This window comes from Pseudophryne corroboree (assembly GCF_028390025.1).
Source record: "Pseudophryne corroboree isolate aPseCor3 chromosome 3 unlocalized genomic scaffold, aPseCor3.hap2 SUPER_3_unloc_51, whole genome shotgun sequence".
In the NCBI taxonomy this organism is placed as follows: domain Eukaryota; kingdom Metazoa; phylum Chordata; class Amphibia; order Anura; family Myobatrachidae; genus Pseudophryne; species Pseudophryne corroboree.
Window position 1 is genome coordinate 377,646 of NW_026967543.1, and position 15,714 is coordinate 393,359.

At 47.8% G+C, this 15,714-nt stretch overlaps 1 pseudogene; it reads right to left on the reverse strand.

Moving 5' to 3' along the window:
• The window catches only part of LOC134984412 (zinc finger protein 260-like), a 148,302-nt pseudogene extending 133,004 nt beyond the window's left edge, over positions 1-15,298 (reverse strand).
• Between the last annotated feature and the right edge of the window lie 416 nt (positions 15,299-15,714).

The following is a 15,714-nucleotide window of genomic DNA, read 5'->3' on the forward strand; positions in this document are numbered from 1 at the left end:
AGCTAGCTGAAGTGACAGGAGGGTGCTGGTTGGAGTGACATATGGGGGAGCTGGCTGAAGTGACAGGAGGGTGCTGGTTGGAGTGACAGAAGGGTGATGGTTGGAGTGACATATGGGGGAGCTGGCTGAAGTGACAGAAGGGTGCTGGTTGGAGTGACAGGAGGGTGCTGGCTGAAGTGACAGGAGGGTGCTGGTTGGAGTGACAGGAGGGTGCTGGCTGAAGTGACAGGAGGGTGCTGGCTGAAGTGACACATGGGGGAGCTGAAGTGTATTATGTGAATCTGGCTTTTACAATTATTTTATGTGGAAGCAGCTTTTTCAATGTATTTTAAGTTGGATCTGGATTTTTCAGTGTATTTTATACCAGGGGCATGACCTAGCAGGCGCAAGGCCACACCCCATTTTTGCAATGTCGGCGCTCTGACGTACCTAACACATTTTTGGGGCCACCCCTGATCTAGATGATAAAAACGTTCCCTGCAGTGAGATGCTAATGTGAGTGACCAATACCATGAAGCTGGTTCATATCTATTGAATGACGGTGTTGCTGAATGCACAGAGAGTTATTGGAATAATTATAATACTATAAACCACGCTTTATTTGGGTCACCTGGTTGACCATTAATTGCTTTTCAGATCCCTTGTGACTGGGGTTTTTATAGTATTGAATCCTTTCCCTAGTCATATTGGTTTTGTACCTGCTTTTATTGATTTATTCAGGGAGCTTTTCACATACTTTTGGATTATCTTTAAAACATCTGCCACTTGAGACTACCCCTGAGGAAGTCCCAGTTAGGGACGAAACGCGTTGGGTTGTGTTCAAGTTCTGTATTCCATCTGTATCTATGCTACCAAGGAAGATTTGTCACCAACCTTAAGTGTCATCTGGACTTTTCATCTGACAGAAATTGTTTGTATACACTGCCTATACTTTCTGTAAAAAGATGTTGATATGCTCACAGACATTTTTCGTGGCTTTTATGTATTAAATACTAAAACTGAAATTTTTAATTTGTTTTAATGCGATATACAGTACTATTTACAAGCGCACTTAGACCTGTTTTGTTTGTTGTGTATCATTGAGCCTCATCTAACGGGGTTCGTCTAAGCTGCAGCTCAGTTTCTTTCCACTTAGCGCCTAAGGGTACCCCTTTTTGTTTAAATATATATATATTAGTATGCTTAGCTTAAAAAATATATGTGAATATACATAGCTAAGTTAAAATAGGTGACTATATATATATATATATATATATATATATATATATATATATATTAAATAGCGTGATGTAGATCAGCTCAATTGTGAAAAAGGGGTATAAGTGAGCCCGGACCATATAGCAATCAGAAAATGGCTGATCTCATACTCTTTATCTTGAGATCCACACAGAGTTGTTGACACCACCAGGACTTTTTCAATAGTTTCATGAAGATCCAAAAGACATAAAATAATAAAAACCCACATAGTGTAAAACCACAGGTCAAGCTCAGAGCACTACAGGACTGCTAGTAGCTGCTGGTACATTAGTTAGAAAGATATATCGCTTATCTGAGTCTCAGCATTCAGCCAACGCGTTTCATCCAGGTGGAGCAAGTGTCCTCACCTCCAGACTTCCTCAGGGGTAATGACTGGCCTCGTGCCAGACAGGGTTTATATAGGGCTAACAATTAGCATAGTTAATGATTCCAATATGGCCAACACAGGATATCCTGTAGTATGAATAAGGTATATCTCTTCTGTTAACTTATACCTAAACCCAATTTACAGACAATGTAACCAACCCTCTCAGGGTGATATGTGTATAGAAATGCCTCTTTAACATAATAATGGTATATACTGCACATAATAATATTATTATTCATATTTTTGTGGTAATCCGAATCTCGGGAAAACCGGAAGCGGAAATGACGCTCCGTTATTGTGAACATATAATGGTCTAACAACCAGAGTAATCATGGCCACCAACCCGGAAGTGAGTGGCAGGGCCAGCAGCAGAAATCACAGGGCCCGGTACACTGACTTCTCTGGGGGCCCTCCCCCTGATCACCCCCTCGCCCACGCACCCACCATATCACCACCACTGCACATACACATTCCATACCTGTGCCAGAACATGTATCACCACATATAAGACATTCTAATACTGTCATTGTTCCGTACAAGTACAGAAGATGTCACACAATAAGCTGTGCCAATGTCCAACGTTTGAGTCCTGGGAAACACTTTATCAACATAAAATAATCATCAAAACCATCCCTTATATACCAGATCCCTATCAATGTAAAGTGACCAGACATCGTGGCTCACCAGTCACTGGGGCTGCAACGTCACTGATATATGACATGTCCCACTACATTACACCCTTACCAGGGTCAGGGGTTCCTGTCTGCAATGCCATGGACACAGTAGGATGGTATTGGGATCCCAGTGGTCCGAAGACCAACAACTGTATCCTGATGTGCAGAATCCTGACAGCTGCTAAGTATTCTAAACCCTTCCCTTCTACCCCCCTAACCCTACCTACCAGTAGCCTAACCCTAACCACCACCCCCACAGCCTAACCCTCCCTCCCTAGTGCCTAACCCTCCTTCTTTATCTCCTAACTGTATCCCTCCCTTCCTGCAGCCTAAACCTAACCTCTCTCCAGCCCCACAGACTAACCCTAACCTCCCCATAGTGCCTAAACCTAACCTACCCCAAGCTCTGCAGCCTGACCCTCCCCTTAGTGCCTAACCCTCCCTTCCTGCAGCCTAACCCTCCCCTTTGTGCCTAAACCTAATCTAATATACATATTGGAGCTGATTGGCTGGTGCGTTATCACATTGCACTTATCACTGGTTTATCACTTCCTTATACCTTCTCCAGGATAACACATCTGCCCCAATGTACCTTAAAATCAACACATTATACATTTGATACCAGTGAAAAAGTGACAATATCTATACAAACATTGACTGAACTGAAATAAAAAATCAAGAAAAAGAAGAGAGAGAGAGGGAGAGATAGAAAGAGAATGGAAATCTAGCAGTAACATTGCACTGTCACTTACCACACACTGTTTCTCTGTCACTGACGGTGCTGGCTGCTGACAGTCAGTGTCCTGCAGTCTTCCTGATTGCTGCATCATCAGTGAGGAGCAGGGGAGAGTATCTGCTGTGTGGTGCTAGCAGTGCTGCAGCTTGTGCTGCATCATCAGTAAAGAGCAGGGGAGAGTATCTGCTGTGTGGTGCCAGCAGTGCTGCAGATTGTGCTGCATCATCAGTGGGGAACAGGGGAGAGTATCTGCTGTGTGGAGCCGGCGGTGCTGCAGCTTGTGCTGCATCATCAGTGGAGAGCAGGGGAGAGTATCTGCTGTGTGGAGCCAGCAGTGCTGCATCATCAGTGGGGAGCAGGGGAGAGTATCTGCTGTGTGGAGCCAGCAGTGCTGCAGCTTGTGCTGCATCATCAGTGGGGAGCAGGGGAGAGTATCTGCTGTGTGGTGCCAGCAGGGCTGCAGCTTTTGCTGCATCATCAGTGGAGAGCAGGGGAGAGTATCTGCTGTGTGGTGCCAGCAGTGCTGCATCATCAGTGGGGAGCAGGGGAGAGTATCTGCTGTGTGGAGCCGGCAGTGCTGCAGCTTGTGCTGCATCATCAGTGGGGAGCAGGGGAGAGTATCTGCTGTGTGGTGCCAGCAGTGCTGCAGCTTGTGCTGCATCATCAGTGGGGAGCAGGGGAGAGTATCTGCTGTGTGGTGCCAGCAGTGCTGCAGCTTGTGCTGCATCATCAGTGGAGAGCAGGGGAGAGTATCTGCTGTGTGGAGCCAGCAGTGCTGCATCATCAGTGGGGAGCAGGGGAGAGTACCTGCTGTGTGGAGCCAGCAGTGCTGCATCATCAGTGGGGAGCAGGGGAGAGTATCTGCTGTGTGGTGCCAGCAGTGCTGCAGCTTGTACTTCATCATCAGTGGGGAGCAGGGGAGAGTATCTGCTGTGTGGTGCCAGCAGTGCTGCAGCTTGTGCTGCATCATCAGTGTGGAGAAGGGGAGAGTATCTGCTGTGTGGAGCCGGCAGTGCAGCAGCTTGTGCTGCATCATCAGTGAGGAGCAGGGGAGAGTATCTGCTGTGTGGAACCAGCAGTGCTGCAGCTTGTGCTGCATCATCAGTGAGGAGCAGGGGAGAGTATCTGCTGTGTGGTGCCAGCAGTGCTGCAGCTTGTGCTGCATCATCAGTGAGGAGCAGGGGAAAGTATCTGCTGTGTGGAGCCAGCAGTGCTGCAGCTTGTGCTGCATCATCAGTGAGGAGCAGGGGAGAGTATCTGCTGTGTGGAGCCAGCAGTGCTGCAGCTTGTGCTGCATCATCAGTGAGGAGCAGGGGAAAGTATCTGCTGTGTGGAGCCAGCAGTGCTGCAGCTTGTGCTGCATCATCAGTGGGGAGCAGGGGAGAGTATCTGCTGTGTGGAGCCGGCAGTGCTGCATCATCAGTAAGGAGCAGGGGAGAGTATCTGCTGTGTGATGCAAGCAGTGCTGCAGCTTGTGCTGCATCATCAGTGAGGAGCAGGGGAGAGTATCTGCTGTGTGGTGCCAGCAGTGCTGCAGCTCATGCTGCATCATTAGTGGGGAGCAGGGGAGAGTATCTGCTGTGTGGAGCCGGCAGTGCTGCAGCTTGTGCTGCATCATCAGTGGGGAGCAGGGGAGAGTATCTGCTGTGTGGAGCCAGCAGGGCTGCAGCTTGTGCTGCATCATCAGTGGGGAGCAGGGGAAAGTATCTGCTGTGTGGAGCCAGCAGGGCTGCAGCTTGTGCTGCATCATCAGTGGGGAGCAGGGGAGAGTATCTGCTGTGTGGAGCCAGTAGTGCTGCAGCTCGTGCTGCATCATCAGTGGGGAGCAGGGGAGAGTATCTGCTGTGTGGAGCCAGCAGCGCTGCAGCTCGTGCTGCATCATCAGTGAGGAGCAGGGGAGAGTATCTGCTGTGTGGAGCCAGCAGTGCTGCAGCGTGTGCTGCATCATCAGTGGGGAGCAGGGGAGAGTATCTGCTGTGTGGAGCCGGCAGTTCTGCAGCTTGTGCTGCATCATCCGTGAGGAGAAGGGGAGAGTATCTGCTGTGTAGTGCCAGCAGTGCTGCATCATTAGCAGGGAGCAGGGGAGAGTATCTGCTGTGTGGAGCCAGCAGTGCTGCAGCTTGTGCTGCATCATCAGTGAGCAGCGGGGGGAGAATATCTGTTGTGTGGAGCCAGCAGTGTTGCAGCTTGTGCTGCATCATCAGTGGGGAGCAGGGGAGAGTATCTGCTGTGTGGTGCCAGCAGTGCTGCAGCTTGTGCTGCATCATCAGTGGGGAGCAGGGGAGAGTATCTGCTGTGTGGAGCCAGCAGTGCTGCAGCGTGTGCTGCATCATCAGTGGGGAGCAGGGGAGAGTATCTGCTGTGTGGAGCCGGCAGTTCTGCAGCTTGTGCTGCATCATCAGTGAGGAGAAGGGGAGAGTATCTGCTGTGTAGTGCCAGCAGTGCTGCATCATTAGCAGGGAGCAGGGGAGAGTATCTGCTGTGTAGTGCCAGCAGTGCTGCATCATTAGTGGGGAGCAGGGGAGAGTATCTGCTGTGTGGAGCCGGCAGTGCTGCAGCTTGTGCTGCATCATCAGTGGGGAGCAGGGGAGAGTATCTGCTGTGTGGAGCCAGCAGTGCTGCAGCTTGTGCTGCATCATCAGTGGGGAGCAGGGGAGAGTATCTGCTGTGTGGTGCCAGCAGTGCTGCAGCTTGTGCTGCATCATCAGTGGGGAGCAGGGGAGAGTATCTGCTGTGTGGAGCCAGCAGTGCTGCAGCTTGTGCTGCATCATCAGTGGGGAGCAGGGGAGAGTATCTGCTTTGTGGAGCCAGCAGTGCTGCAGCTTGTGCTGCATCATCAGCAGGGAGCAGGGGAGAGTATCTGCTGTGTGGTGCCAGCAGTGCTGCATCATCAGTGGGGAGCAGGGGAGAGTATCTGCTGTGTGGTGCCAGCAGTGCTGCATCATCAGCAGGGAGCAGGGGAGAGTATCTGCTGTGTGGTGCCAGCAGTGCTGCATCATCAGTGGGGAGCAGGGGAGAGTATCTGCTGTGTGGAGCCAGCAGTGCTGCAGCTTGTGCTGCATCATCAGTGGGGAGGAGGGGAGAGTATCTGCTGTGTAGTGCAAGCAGTGCTGCAGCTTGTGCTGCATCATCAGTGGGGAGCAGGGGAGAGTATCTGCCGGCATGGGTACAGTATAATGAAGTCCACAGACCTGGTGACGGAGGTAACCGGGAAGGAGGGGGTGTTCTCTTCGCTTGCCTGGTTGTATTTTTCTTACTTAAGCAACGTCAGATCTGTGGCAGGTGTCTGTATTTCTCATCTATGTGATACAGCACTGTTTTTTGTCCTACTGGATCACTGGGACCCTCTGACCCACTAGGCCCGTGACGGGGGATCCCTTTGTACCCCCCATTGCTGGCCTGGTGAGTGGTCCGTAAGGTCACCAAATGTGCCGTCTGTACTTATATACCACCTCACATCACGCGGACGTGACCTGCACATCCGGCTGTAAACACACAAAGAAGCATGGATGCCTGACTAGAAAACACCGGCCACGATCCCATATACCTATATTGCACACATAAAACACTCAATAAAAATACAATTATACACAAAACACAGCAAATAAAAAAGGAGAGGAGCTCTAAGCGCCATCTTCTATAAACGCAATTCTGCCCATAGTTCCCATAATCCACATAACACTGTGTAATAATGTGTAACGGGCATTACGGTGTGTAATAATGGCCCTCATTCCGAGTTGATCGCACGCAAGCCGAATGTAGCAGAGTTACACACGCTAAGCCGCCGCCTACTGGGAGTGAATCTTAGCTTCTTAAAAGTGCGACCGAAGTATTCGCAATATTGCGATCACAAACCTCGTCGTAGTTTCTGAGTAGCTTCAGACTTACTGTGCCTGTGCGATCAGTTCAGTGCTTTTCGTTCCAGGTTGACGTCACAAACACACCCAGCGTTCGGCCTGGCACTCCCACCGTTTCCCCGGCCACTCCTGCGTTTTTCCCGGAAACGGTAGCATTTTCAGCCACACGCCCCTAAAACGCTGTGTTTCCGCCCAGTAACACCCATTTCCTGTCAATCACACTACGTTCGCCGGAGCGAAGAAAAAGCCGTGAGTAAAAATACTATCTTCATAGCAAAGTTACTTGGCGCAGTCGCAGTGCGAACATTGCGCATGCGTACTAGGCGGATTTTCACTGCGATGCGATGAAAAATACCGAGCGAACAACTCGGAATGAGGGCCAATGTATAATGGGCATTATGGTGTGTAATAATGTGTAATGGGCATTACGGTGTATAATAATGTGTAATGGGCATTACGGTGTATAATAATGTGTAATGGGCATTACGGTGTGTAATAATGTGTAATGGGCATTACAGTGTATAATAATGTGTAATGGGCATTACGATGATCTTGAAGATGTACCGTTTGTTGAAGACATTTGTAAATGTCTCTCAATACCAGCATGTTCATTTGAAGGCAGGCTTCCTGACTTTAGCATTTTCCATGAAAGTTTCCTTGAGTGACAGCTCCTCAGCCCTGGAGACTTGTATCCGTGGTTACCAGGACCCAGTCCTGAATTCCAAACTTGCGTCCCTCTAATAGGTGCGAGCTGTGTAGCCACCACAGGAGTGAACTCCTGGCTTTTGACAACAGGACTATCTTCTGGTGCATGTGTAGGTGGGATCCACTTTACCAACAGGTCCCCCTGGAATACCCTGGCATGGAACCTGCCAACCTGTATGGCCTTGTAGGCCGTCACAATATTTGCACTGATGGATCGACACTGTCGATAGTTTCAAAACTAGTATTACCATTTTCTGGATTTCCAGAGCCTTTTCCACCAGAAGAAAAACTCTCTGAACTACCCTGTTCATAATCGTCCCGAAAGATAAAATAATCTTTCCTGGAAAATTTATAATCCAACCGTGTTGTTGGTATGGTCAGGGAGAGCGCAATGTTTTGTACCACATGCTCACTAAATCTCGCCTTCATCAGGAGATCTTCTAGATACGGAATTATATTGACCCCTTCTTGAGGCCGGAGAACCATCGTCTCCACCAACACCTTGGTGACAACCCTCTGCGCCGTGGAGAAAACGAAAGGTAACGTCTGGAATGGTAATGGCAATCCTGAACCGCGAAACTCAGCTAAGTCTGGTAAGGAGGATAAATGGGAACATGCAGGTAAGCATCCTTTACATCAACTGACCCCCTGTAATCCCCCTCCTCTAGACTGGAAAACACTGCCCCCAGTGTTCCATCTTGAACTTGAAACATTTCAAGTAGAGATTCAGATTTTAGGTTCAAGATCAGTCAGACCGAGCCGTCCAGTTTCGGAACTACAAAGAGGCTTGAATAAACCCCTCCCTTTGTTGTGACCCAGGCACCAGGATTATGTCCTGGTTCTGACATAAAATGTGAATTACTGTTATAAGTGCTTCTCTCTCTGAGACGTTGGCAAGGTCTGTTTTAAAAATCGGCATGGGGAAACGTCTTGAAACCCCAGTCTGTATTCCTGGGACACTATTTGTAATGGGTTCAGTATGGTATGCCAGCGGTCGAGCTCCCGTTGACCAGCATACCGGCGTCGGGAGCCTGACTACCGGCTTACCGACAGTGTGGCGAGCGCAAATGAGCCCCTTGCAGGCTCGCTGCGCTCGCCACGCTATTTTATTCTCCCTCCAGGGGGGTTGTGGACCCCCACGAGGAAGAATTAGTGTCGGTATGCCGGCTGTCGGGATTCCGGTGCTGGTATACTGTGCGCCGGGATCCTGTCAGTCGGCATACCGAAGACCACCCATTTGTAACACCCAGGGATCCAGGTCAGATTGACTCCAATCCTGACTGAGCAGTTTTTAGATGTGCCCCCATCCAAGCTACCTCCCATGAGGGATCCCCAGCGTCATTCTGTAGACTTGACAGAAGCAGGGGTAGACTTCTGTTCTTGGAATCTGAAGCCGTTGTAGACATCTTTTCATCTCTTCCCCGTCCTGCGAAAAAGGGGAAACGTCTCTCTGTACTTACTGGGCCAAAAAAGGACTGCATGTGAGGGTGATCTTTATTGCCAGTGCAGGTTCAGAGGGCAAAAATGCTGACTTTCCTTTGGTAGCCGCTGAGACTAATGCATCCAGTCCATCGCCAAATAAGGCGTCCCCTTATATGGAAGAGCCTCCATATTTCTCTTTGGAATCTGCATCCGCTGAGCCGATACTGCTATGGTAGCGGCCTGTGAACTCAAGAGTCCAATATCTTTCATTGCTTCTTTGCGTCTTTGATAATCCCTAACTTAAGGAGTATCTCATCTTTATCAATCGTGTCAATTTCTGATGACACGCTGTCTGACCCTTTTTCAATAGTGTGACTCACCCACGAGCAGGCAATAGTGGGCCTGATCAGCGTACCATTGGTAGCAAATGGATTTCAATGTCATTTCCATCTTTCGGTCCGCCGGCTCTTTTAGTGAAGCCGTGCCAGGTGCAGGGAGAATTACCTTCTTTGTCAACCTGGACCATGCACTAATCTAACACAGGGGGTGACTGCCGGGAAAGAATATATTACGCACGTGGGAGGGAGTTGATCTATTTCCCTGGAGTCCCCCTCGTCGACTCAGGAGTCAGAGTCTGTCAGAGTCTGTGTCGGTAGCAGTAGCCATAACATTTAAATGGACTTCATGTGACCCAGAGAGGGTCGCCTGCAGATGAAAGAACGGAAAGCTGACCAACATATCTTCTACATATTCAGCATGCAGCATTAGATACAGACTTATCTAATCTCTTATTGATATGATGCAAACCACCACGTATTTCATGCACCCATGCAGGCTCTTGGTGTGCCGGTAGCGTCACCACCTTACAACTCTGTGTCCCCAAACGGTTTCCTCCGTGAATGAACTCCCTGCCTCCGATATGTCACCCACGTGTATCACACACACCTACAGACACACTGGGACTGATAGGGGACAGACCTCTGTCAGAGGGACACAAAAAGGATTAGCCAGCTCGCACCCCAGTGTAAACACACAAATATGTGAAATATAACATAAACAGACCTGCAGCGCTCTATAATATAACATATACACCCCCCCCTTTTTATATGCACCCTGATACAAATCAGTAGTGAAGGGAGGACAAGCGTTTCTCTTAATGGCACTGAGAAGTGTGCTGGCTTAGTGAGGAAGAAGCCCCGCCCCATAATGGCACACTTCTCCCGCTCTTACTTAAATAATTAATGTAATTGGCGGGGGTAGGACAGAGTGTGTTTATGCCCCTTTTGCCAAAAATGAGTGTATTAACTGCCCAGGGCACCCTGCCTATGTCTAGCAGTGTATTGTGTGGCTGTGAGGAAGCTCCGGCCCCTCAATGGCACGCTTAATCCCGCTATTTTCCAACGAATGTTTACACTGGCGGGGTGCCAGTGCCTTTTTGAGGATTTATAGGGTAACACCCCCCCCTCCCCCGAGCCCTGCACCCTACAGTGCCTCTGTGTGTGGGAGCATGGTGTGCAGCGCGATCGCTGTGCGGTAAATCAGAAGCCGTCACTGAAGTCTTCTTTTCTTCTTCTACTCGCCTGTCTTCTGACTTCTGGCTCTGCAAGGGGGGTGACGGCCGGCTCTGGGAACGAGCATCTAGGCGTACCTAGCGATCAGACCCTCAGGAGCTAATGGTGTCCTGTAGCCAAAGAAGCAGAGCCTTTAAACTCACTAGAAGTAGGTCTGACTTCTCTCCCCTAAGTCCCATGAAGCAGGGAGACTGTTGCCAGCAGCCTCCCTGAAAATAAAAAACCTAACATAAAGAATTTTCAGAGCTCCTCAGAGTGCATCCAGTCTGCCTGGGCACAGATCTAATCTGGAGTCTGGAGGAGGGGCATAGAGGGAGGAGCCAGGTCACACCAATTAAAAGTCTTACAGTGCCCATGTCTCCTGCGGATGCCATCTATACCCCATCGTTCTTGAAGTGTCCCCAGCATCCTCTAGGATGTATGAGAAATAAAAGTTATGTTTTAATTTATTCATGAAACATAAAGAAAAAAAGAGTGCACCACACATTAAGACTTCTTTAGATATAAGCCCACTAGCATTTTTTTCTAAACCCCCTAACCAGTCATTGCAATTTGCTTAATGGCGCACCTCCAACCAGATTAGCTAATCTTTGGTATTAACACTTTCGGTTTATTCCCTCTATCGGTTGGCTCATACAACTGAAGCGGAACGTAAACCGTCAACAGCTCCTCCTTCATTTTCTCCAGCAACTGGGGCTGCGAGGAAAAGGATAACATTTCCGAGCCCACCTACTAAACACAAAAGTAACAATACAAGTGACACATTAACAGGAAATTGTTTCTGTCACCATAGCGACAATTATCTGGAAATAAGATAATACACAGACACACAAAAAGACACAACGGAAATCTTTTGTTTTTAAACAACTATATTTCTTATCTTTAATACACAGATTTTTCTCTAAATCTAAACTTAAAAAATACTTTACTCTGCACAACATGGATAAAATATCCTTAAAGCACAGAAACAATTCAAGTTACATTATAGTATTGCAGGTAAATAAAACAGATTCATATCAGGAGAGCCAAAACCCTATGGGGGTCATTCAGACCCAGCAGCAATAGCGGCCCGCAGCAGTTTGATGGTGGTGACAAAATGCACGTGCGCAGTGGCCGCACAGACACATTCATTGTGGCCGCATCCCTGAGGGGTGAACGTGGGCAGGGCGGGACCATTTTCTGGGGGGGCTGCGTGATGTCACATCTGCGTTCATCTCTTATTAACCCCCTATAAGCTTCCAGAGTGCACCTCATATCTCATCTTTTCCAAGTTACTACAAATGATATGAGATCGGTAGCAGCACTACTTTCAGGATTATTATACAGAACACACATAAAGGCTGACACAGCAAATAACAGTAACACATACAAGGGATTAATTAGAACTAAGGAAGCAGAATCATCATTAAGTCTAATTATCAACTGGTTCTGTGCGGGACCCATACACCTATTTACTGCCTCCAGCAGCCCCTGGTACTGCACTGCGACCATCCGCCCTGTATTCCCCACTACTGCCTCCCACCGTCTCCCCCACTACTGCCACTGCCCTGTCTCCTTCCACTACTGCCACCACCCTGTCTCCACACACAACTGCCACCCGCCCCATCTCCCCCCACTACCACCGTCTCCTTCTACTACTGCCACCGCTCTGTCTCCCCCAACTACTGCCACCCACCCTGTCTCCTCTCCACTGTCACCACCATCTCTCCCCACTACTGCCATCGCCTTATCTCCCCCCACTACCCCATCTCCCCCAACTAGCCCCCCGCCCCTCACACTACTGCCACCCACCCCACCTCCCCACACTACTGCAACTGCCATGTCTCACCCCCACAACTGCATTCGCCCTGTCTCCCCCACTACTGTCACCACCCTGTCTCCCCCCACTACTGCTACCGCCCAGACTTCCCAAATGTCACCTACCCCTCCAGCTACTGCCACCCACCCTGCCTCCCCCCACTACTGCCACTGCCCTGTCTCCCCTCTGACACCTTAGCACTGCTTGGGGATATTACCCACAGACAGTGCCTCCGGCAGCCCCCGCTACAGCACTAGTGCCACCACCCTGTCTCCCCGTTTGACATCTCAGAACTTATTGGGGAATCTTGGTACTGCTGGTAACAGTCCTTCATCTGCAGGTGGAAGAAAGCAGGGCAGTAAGGAGGCAGAAGCTGCTTCTGGTACCATGGACCCTGGTCATGTAGGGCTGGGAAAGTCAGTAAGATTATGTAAGAGTCACCATCTTACAGGCAGCCGGTGAAGATAGCAGAGAATGGGTGTTATGTGGCAGGAACAGGATGGTTGGGTAACAGCCTGGCTGCTGCATTCTGTACAAGGTACAACCGATGCAATTCTTTTGCTGGGAGACCCAGGTACAGGACATTGCAGTAGTCTATGTGTGATGATACAAGTACATGTATGACTGTAGGTAGATCGTCTGAGGGAAATAAGTGCTGGAGTCTGGCTATGTTCCTCAGATGAGGATCTGATTGTGGCAGATACTGATGTCTAAGTGTCACTCCACCATCCAGGACACCAAGATTCCACACAGGATCAGCATTTTGTAACTCTAAACCCCCAAGTGTAAGTCTGGTTGGTTTGCAAAGCTGAGCTGTAGCCCTGCCCTTTGTTGGTGAGCTTCTATCATAAGGGCCTGTCTCACCAGGACTGAATCACAGCCAACTGGCATCACCCACACCTGGAGCTCAGCTAGACAACCATTTAGGATTGGTACTGGGTTCTCAGTACCTGGAGCAAAAGGCAGGTCATTTGCATAGCAGTGGTAGATGAGGACATGACATCTGATTATTTCACCCTGCGGTAACATGTGTATTTCAAAAAGCATAGGTGATAGGATAAGAACCTTGAAGAACAATGCATGGCAATGATGAGTATACCCCAGAAGATTAAAATGGTTCCTCACCTCAGAGATTTCTATTGTGTTCAACAAGAGCTGATTTATTTCTCAGAGTATAGAAATGGCCTCACACCTCTGTGAGTTCGCTGATGTCTAACAAGATGTGATTTCCAGGTAAAACATTTCCCACACTCAGAGCAAGAAAATGGCTTCTCAACTGCGTGACTTCTGTGATGTATAACAAGATCTGATTTCTGTGCAAAACATTTCCCGCACTCAGAGCAAGAATATGGCTTCTCACCTGTGTGACTTCTGTGGTGTATAACAAGATCTCATTTCCGTGCAAAACATTTCCCACATTCAGAACATGGAAATGCCTTCTCACCTGTGTGACTTCTGTGATGTATAACAAGATCTGATTTCCGTGCAAAACATTTCCCACACACAGAACATGGAAATGTCTTCTCACCTGTGTGACTTTGCTGATGTGTAACAAGTTGTGATTTCCGTGTGAAACATTTCCCACACTCAGAGCAAGAGAATGGTTTCTCACCTGTGTGACTTCTGTTATGTCTAACAAGATGTGATTTGTGTGCAAAACATTTCCCACACTCAGAACATGGAAATGGCTTCTCACCTGTGTGACTTTGCTGATGTGTAACAAGATGTGATTTTTGTGTAAAACATTTCCCGCACTCAGAGCAAGAATATGGCTTCTCACCTGTGTGACTTCTGTGATGTATAACAAGATGTGATTTACTTACACAACATTTCCCACACTCAGAGCAAGAAAACAGCTTCTCACCTGTGTGACTTCTGTGATGTAAAACAAGATCTGATTTGTGTGCAAAACATTTCCCACACTCAGAACATGGAAATGCCTTCTCACCTGTGTGACTTCTGTGATGTATAACAAGATTTGATTTCCTTGTAAAACATTTCCCACACTCAGAGCAAGAAAATGGTTTCTCACCTGTGTGACTTCTATGATGTCTAACAAGATTTAAGCTGTGTGCAAAACATTTCCCACACTCAGAACATGGAAATGGCTTCTCACCTGTGTGACTTTGCTGATGTCTAAAAAGATGTGATTTCCGTGTAAAACATTTCCCGCACTCAGAGCAAGAAAATGGCTTCTCACCTGTGTGACTTCTGTGATGTATAACAAGATCTGATTTCTGTGCGAAACATTTCCCACACCCAGAACATGGAAATGACTTCTCACCTGTGTGACTTCTCTGATGTGTAATAAGATGTGATTTCTTTGTAAAACATTTCCCGCACTCAGAGCAAGAAAATGGCTTCTCACCTGTGTGACTTCTGTGATGTATAACAAGATCTGATTTGTATGCAAAACATTTTCCACACTCAGAACATGGAAATGCCTTCTCAGCTGTGTGACTTTGCTGATGTGTAACAAGTTGTGATTTTTGTGTAAAACATTTCCCGCACTCAGAGCAAGAAAATGGATTCTCACCTGTGTGACTTCTCTGATGTATAAAAAGATCTGATTTGTATGTAAAACATTTCTCACACTCAGTACATATCAGTGGCCTCTCACCTGCCTTACCTGTGTGTGCGTTAATAGGCTTTGTGTTCTTTGTAAAACATATGGCATCTATAGAACAGGGAAACACTGTATCTACTGTCAGAGCTGTAACAGATGCACCAATATCAGAGTGATCAGGAGAACATTTCCCAGGATCAGAGGGATCAGCTGATAGAGCTGGATGTATAATTGGGGTAATGGGGTTATCTCCTGGAGATTCCTGTATACTGTCATTATCTCTAATGTCACAATCCGGGGATAACATTAGATGTCCTTCTGAGATATTCCTGCTTGTGTGTCCATCTGCTGGTAATAAAGTACATTATGGAAATGTGACATTTTCTGTAACAATATTAATCTTGTAAACAATAGGAAAAGACGACTCTCTGGGACACTTAATTGTAAATGTGTGTGTATAATAAAACATAACTTTTAATGAAGGCTTTATAATATTGTGTCTCAGACTATCATTGTGTCCACCCTCCTGAGAACACTCACAATAACAAATGTAATATTATAATAAGACTTAGATATATCTCTCTCTTGTACTGGTAACTAACCATGAAGTATAAATGGAGATGTAGTCACTCGCCAAGTCCTATGTCAGCACCAATGTAAAACAATGGATGGGGAACATATCGTATGAATTGGAGATTTTAGATGAACAATAACATCAGTCGTATGAGCTGATGGATCAGAGAAATGTCTCCTAATGTTAC